At 45.1% G+C, this 6,853-nt stretch overlaps 1 long non-coding RNA gene across 1 annotated transcript; it reads right to left on the bottom strand.

The window, feature by feature from the left end:
* Window positions 1-5,512: 5,512 nt before the first annotated feature.
* On the bottom strand, window positions 5,513-5,985 carry LOC134204046 (uncharacterized). Its single transcript, XR_009977761.1, has 4 exons — window positions 5,901-5,985; window positions 5,769-5,839; window positions 5,633-5,707; window positions 5,513-5,574 (listed from the first exon to the last, which is right to left on the bottom strand). It is a non-coding gene; the product is annotated as an uncharacterized LOC134204046 (long non-coding RNA).
* Between the last annotated feature and the right edge of the window lie 868 nt (window positions 5,986-6,853).

Genomic DNA, 6,853 nt, shown 5'->3' with positions numbered 1-6,853 from the left:
CAGCACTTGTAAAGGTAGAAGTCAATTCTTTGCCAGCACCTTTGAAAACAAGTACCGTTGTCACTGTAGACTTCAGCGGGTGGACCACGTCAGCCACGAATCGTCGAATTGCCATGATACACGATTCTGCGGAAAGGCTATGCACAAGTTCAATATGGAACTGCACGCACTGTGAGACACGTGAACACAGCTACCCAACGTTTTACGTTGTTTCGTCCCTACCCTGACCAAGATTGGCCCGAAATAATCGACGCCGACGAATGTGGAATGCTCGAACGAATGGTTGCAGACGGGACGATGGAAGCGGAGCCATTGCTGGGGCTTAGGGTCTGCTTTTGTCACACGACACATTACACATTCTTTTGATACCTTATGAGATTTCTTAGCTTGGTGACTTCGAATCGTTGACGCATTTCGTTGACAACAGTCTCCTGATTAGCGTGCCGAAAACGACGGTGATACCAATCACTGATCAGCTTTGTAATAAGATGTTGCCTAGGTAAAATAACAGGATACTTGGCCTCAAACGATGCGTACGCTGCAGCACCAATACGGCTCCGCATAACGAAGAACTCCGTGTTCGTCGAGGTATGGCCACGTTTTGTAAATCGGGCTTGTCTTGAAACGCAAGCGCGTCGCATCTCCGGTGCCCCTTTAGTTGCGGACAGAACCGAAATCTCTTCGGGGAAGCTTATTCTCCTTGAGCTATTTTCCACAAAGTCTCCTCAGCTCTTTGCAACTCCTCCTGCTCGAGAGGAAATCTTCAAACTCTTTCCGCTCCGCTTGTAACGTAAGTTTGAAATGAAACGAAGAACGTAAGCAATTGTACGTAGCATTCTCTCCTAAACGGTTGAACCTAGTAACGTCGATCAGCGGAGCTGGTGACCAGTGGACATGAACTGGACGCATTTCTTCTTGAGTGGTAATATTCTGAGGGCGCTGAGGCCAATGCTCTTCGGGTTGATGCAAGGAGGCTGGACCTCTGAACCATGGATTTGATTGTTGGAAGTCAGGACCGTTTCCCCACTTTGTCGCCTTATCCGCTACGTTAAGCTTTGTGTTGATCCACCTCCAGTCTTGAGGGATCACTGAGGGTGAGGCTTTCTCCCACTCTAACTGCAACAAATTTCTGGAACCGACGATGGTCTGAGAATATCCAGGCCAACACTGTGGTCGAATCTGTCCACATATAGGTGCGTGACACTGGAAACTCGTGATTTTTCAAAGACAGTCTTGAGATATTGAGCTCCGAGAACAGCGGCCTTCAGCTCTAGTCGCGGAATTGATAATGTCTTCAGTGGGGCTACCTTGCTTTTTCGCTCCGACAAGAGCCACTTGAATGCAGTTGCCACTTAGTAACCGAAAATAGACGACGCAGCAGTATGCCGCTTCGCTTGCATCAACGAATACATGAGCTTCCAGCTGTCGAGTGCTATTTAAGGATGGAGCAAAGTAACAACGGGGTATGCGAAGACTTTCTAGTTGACCGAAGCATTGCACCCACTGCCGCCATTGGCGAAATGAATTTGGGCTAATTTTCTCGTTCCATTCCGTACCCGAGGCCCAAATACCCTGGATAATAATTTTTCCATGGATCAGAAAGAAGGAAATGAGCCCTAGAGGATCGAATAGGCTCATGATAACTTTGAGTACTTCTCGCTTTATTGGAATGCGATCTTCATCGAGGACAGAAAGCAATTCCCTACGTAGAGTTATTGTGTAACGTGAAACAATCGACTTTGGGCAGCCACATCATTCCCAAACAGATTCCACATTTTCACTTCTTTCTAATGCAAGTTCTTTTTTGCTATTCGTTGGTGTCACACCGATTCGTCCCATCACTTCCGAAGAGTTTGAGAGGAAGTTTCGGATGTCGAACCCTCCTTTCGAGTGAACGTATTTCACTTCCTCAACAACTTCCACAGCTTCTTGGGTTGATTCGAAACTGCCTAAGAAGTCGTCGACGTAGTGATGCTTTACTATTGCTTTGTAGGCTCTAGGATATCGGTCGGCGAATTGCTTTGCGTTAAGGTTCTTAACGAACTGGGCTGAGACTGGCGAACACGTGGATCCGAAGGTGGCGACGTCCATAACGAAGACTTGTATATCGTCCTTCGGCTTGTCGCGCCAAAGGAAGCATTGAGAGAGACGATCTTGTTCCCTAATCTGCACCTGGTGGAACATCTCTCTTATGTCGCCGCACACGGCCACAGGAAATTGGCGGAATGAACTAAGAACTGCTACCAGGGAAGTTAGTAGGTCAGGCCCTTTCAGCAACTTCGAATTAAATGACACTCCATCCACAGTGGCCCTGGCGTCCCCAGATGAGGCGCACCTTCTGCTTTCTTGGATGTTGGACCACTCCCAAGGGCAAAAACCACATACGACTGCGGTCACATGAGTCCAACTCAGTTTGAGTCGCTTTGTGAGCGTAACCTTTTCGCTCGTAGTCATAGATCTGGTCACGTACACAATCTGCTATCGATGTATCCTTTGCAAGCTTGCGCTCCAAGCCTAGTAAACGACGCACAGCCATAGGATAACTGTCTGGAAAGTTGGGTTCATCTGTTCGCCACAAAAGACCTGTCTCAAATCTCTCACCGACCCGCTGCGTTGTTTTTTCTAGTAGTATTCTCGCTCGTTTGTCATCCTCTGACTCCAGACCTTCATGTTGATTCTGGATTCCATCGTTGTCTATTGTGAAGAAGTCTCGTAGCTGTTCGTTCAATAAACGATCCGAATCTGCTGCTGCTGCGGAATGAAAGTTGACGACAGCTCGGACACTACTGGTATTGTTCGCACTACCATAAACAGTCCACCCCAGTCGACACTTGGCTGCTATGGGGTCGTTTGATCCGCCTTCACGAAGATTCAGCGGCACACCAAGCCGCAAGTTGTCCAAGTTTCGTAGTTTACCATAGGAAAACCTCTAAGATGTAGAAATCGTTGAGCCAACTCTCTGTAGTTAAGCTGCTGGCTAGGCAGAACTAAACTCCTCACAGTTCTTGCTTGACGAAGTTCTAATCGTGCTGAATCGCCTTTTCCTGATATTTCTAACTTGATTTCTTGTGAGTTACACTCACTCCGTTTCATGTTACCCGTCCACTGAAGAGTAAGTGGTTTAATGGGACCTGACACACCTAGGTGCTTGGCAACATTCCTCTCTAACAATGTTATTTCCGACCCTTCGTCGATAAAGGCAAATACGGATACGCTTCTTCCCTTATTGTAAAGGACCACCGGCAGTATACGGAAAAGAGCTTGTGGTTTTACAGAGGATTGGTTGGATGAGCAGTTGATGGAATGTGTTGGTGTGGGAGAGTGGAGTAATGTATGGTGCTTCAAGCGACATCCTTCCACTGCACAGCCTTGCCAAGACTTACATGGCCATTTCCCGTGGTTATTCAGGCAGGTTCTGCATAGGCCCTTTTTCTGTATAATCTTCCATCGCTCATCGAGGCTCATCTCTTTAAACTGGAAACAATCTGCTACTCTGTGGCCCTCCCGGCTACACATATTACATTGTTTAACGGGTTTTCGTTGATGCCCAGTTGAAGGTAGCTTACTGCTTATATTTCCTCCCTGTAAGTGGGCATGGATATTGGCATTCTCCCTTGGCCTCTGCTTCTCGTTTCGATGTGCCTTATCGTGAGACGGGAGCTCGAAACAGACTTCACTTGCTGCGACGACTTGCTTTTCCATAAATAACCCGAATGTTGCGAGATTCACCAACGCGTGGTTTCCCTTGAATGAGACCCACTCCATTTTCATGGAGCCCGGTAGCTTATCGATTAGCTCCTGCATCATCGTCGGGTTGGATAGATGCTGTTCTAGTTTTGCAGCTCGAAGATGGTCGACAAAATTTCCAACTGACAATCCAAATTCTATTACGGTATCCAATCGATCTTGCCTTGGTCCCGGTGTACGCCGAACTTTCTCTAAAAGAGATTTTAGTAGAAGCTCTGGCCGACCGTAGCGTATGCGGAGAGTTTCGATGGCGTGCGGTACGCTTTCCGGTAGCAATAGTTTACTGCAGACAGACTCTTTAGCATGACCCGCCAAACACTGCTGAAGACGGATAAGATTTTCAGCGTTTGTGTACCCGCAGGTTGTCGTCGATTGTTCATAACTACTAATGAACATCGGCCAGTCAATTGGATTCCCATCGAATCTAGGAAGCTGCTTCCCAACTACCTGTCGTGCTGCAATGTGCTGTGTTTGCAGTGCAACGGCACGATCAGCTGTGATCGCCTGTGCCGGTGCTTCAAAGTACGCGTCCTCTTGGTTGTTGCGTCCTCGGTGACCGTCTAACTGCTGCCTCGGTGTATTTGTAGGGCCAAGGATTGGTGGTAGTTGAGTTGGGTTCTGAAGCACAGGAACTTCTGCGTATTGATGGCATGATTGTGTGCTACCTGAGGGCATCAAGTGCACAGGGTCTAGCTGAACACATTGTTCATACTGCTGTGATTGACGAATCCGCTGTCCAGATAACGGCTGACACACCTGATATTGTGGCAACGTCTGACTTTGCCTACGCTCCTGTGCAATTTGCCCATGCGATGCAATTTGGTACACCTGCTGATGTTGTTGGAAGACTGGTTGCGACTTTGCCATGTACTTATGGAAAGGTTGCACAACGGTTTCTGAACGTGCCTGCGGCAATTTGAGAGACAGATTTTCCATTCTTGAACGGTGAACTGGTGATGTAACTACCGGATTATTTAGCAGCAAAGCGGTCCTTTGATGTGCTAACGGGTCTTGGGTAACGGTAAATTGAAGGCCTTTATACGTTTTCTGTTCCTTCGTTGCCGCTTCTCCCGAAAATCTTCCGTCGGCATGGTGATCTTCTAGCCAGGTCTTGACCTTTTCCTGTAAATCTGGAACCGAATCCACCACGCTACCGCTCTCCGACATCATTTTTAAAAGCTCGTTCTTATTTTCTATCGATTCGCGTCGTATCATTTGCTGTTTTGCAAGTAACGATCTTTGGTCGTCTAGCTTTCGCTGGCGTAATCTTCGTTCTTCCTCCATTAGCTGCCTTTTCTCTTCGATCTGCCGCTGCTCTTCTTCCAGCTCACGCTTATGTAGCTCTTCCTGTTCTTTTAACTCCTACTCCTTCATTGCCTTCTCTTCTTCGATCACCTTCATTTGTGCTTCTAGCGCAGCCGCCTGCATACTGGTAGTTTGACTAGCGGGTGCCGGCGGAATTTTCCCTTTCTTCGAAGTTTTACCACCGGATTTGGCCGAACGATTGTCAGCTCTCGGCTTCTTCAAACGTTTCATCTTATCGTCACTCACCTTTGTATCGCATTCCTTGCAAATGTACTGCCGATCTTTTACCGTCTCATCTACGCCCGCGCATGAGAAATGTTCCCAGGACTGACACTTATCGCATGCAACCATTCGGGCATCCGCTGTGTCCGATCGATTACACGATTTGCAATTGGACACGATCGCATCTTGGTTTTCTCCTTCCATTGCGCTATTTCACGTACAAAAATTCTTAAAGAATTGTACGGATGATTTCCCCAAAATCTCACAAGCAAACCTTATTTGTGATTGGTAGGCTTTAAGCTACGAAATATGAATTTATTAGCATTATTTATAAAATTCTCGAACTTTTTCATCTTACAATTTTTGGTGAACCTTTGCAATTAAATGTGGATTTACTATGCAAATTCTTTCGATCGGCACTGTTCGGTTTAAACTAGATTATAAGAGATGATTTAGGTTAAATATAGTTTAGGAACGTAGTTTTAGATACTTACAATAGTTTTAGCTTTGATGTGCTTGTCTTAGGTATAAGTAGATATGTAATAGTATCGTATAGTTGCTTGATCTATATTTAGGACGAATTAGGTAAGTTAACAATGCCTTGTTATTGTATTCTACATGTTTACCTCAGCGAAACTTTGTACTCTGTTTATTTCACAATATCTATCGTTTATACCTGCATGCACCTTTTAGCAATAAGTTACAATTAGGAATAATACTTTTCAATAAATTAAGGGAAATTGAAGATATAAACTCTAAATAGCATACAATGCACTCACTATCTAGTCCACGTTTTGTTTTTACTTCTTGTTATCAATCAATTTTGCTTCTCTTTACCTTCTACCGTAGTCTGTGTTATCTCTTACTTCTACGTAGTTAGCGAATCGCTTTAGTGTTGACCATCACACTGACCACAGTTGAACTGCTACGGGGGGTCTCGTCGTGACATACAGACTTAATTTTTTTTTACCGGGGTCTCAGCGAAATAGTCAACTTTTACCGAGATTCGCACAGCTGTGCCCCAGCAAACGTGTTTTTTGCCGAGCTTTCTGTCAAAATTGCTGAAAATTAGCAAATAATTTGCCGAAAATCAGCTAACAAACATCATTTTTTCCGGAATATCAGTTTTTTATTTGCTGGCGCACGGCTGTGCGGATTTTTGCCGAGCTGCAGAAATAAAAACTATGTGTGATTAGGGTGGTTCAAACTAGTATGGGAAAAACTTTTTTCGATTTTTTTTGATAGGCCGCCTTCTTATTTGGTTCTATTTGATGCCCTGATGCTCTGGGCAAAATTTCAGCCAAATTGGTCAACGTTTGGACGGTGCTAAACTTGTCGAAAGTTTATATGGAAAAATGTATGGAGAAACATCCAAAAACAGTGATTTGCATTTGGATGGCACAATTTACAATCAAGAACCATGATACTCATTCAGATTCTAAAGAATTTAATACAGAATGTTACGCAGAAAACCGCGAGAAGATTAGAGTTTTCCCGGTTTAGTTATTAGCATTTCTATGAAGTGGGGTTTGAGCAAATTTCGTAATATCTTTGCCTAGTAAACACTAATCTTCTCGCG

The sequence above is a fragment of the Armigeres subalbatus genome, unplaced genomic scaffold, assembly GCF_024139115.2.
Source record: "Armigeres subalbatus isolate Guangzhou_Male unplaced genomic scaffold, GZ_Asu_2 Contig366, whole genome shotgun sequence".
NCBI lineage: Eukaryota > Metazoa > Arthropoda > Insecta > Diptera > Culicidae > Armigeres > Armigeres subalbatus.
This window is presented reverse-complemented; position numbering and strand designations above follow the sequence as displayed.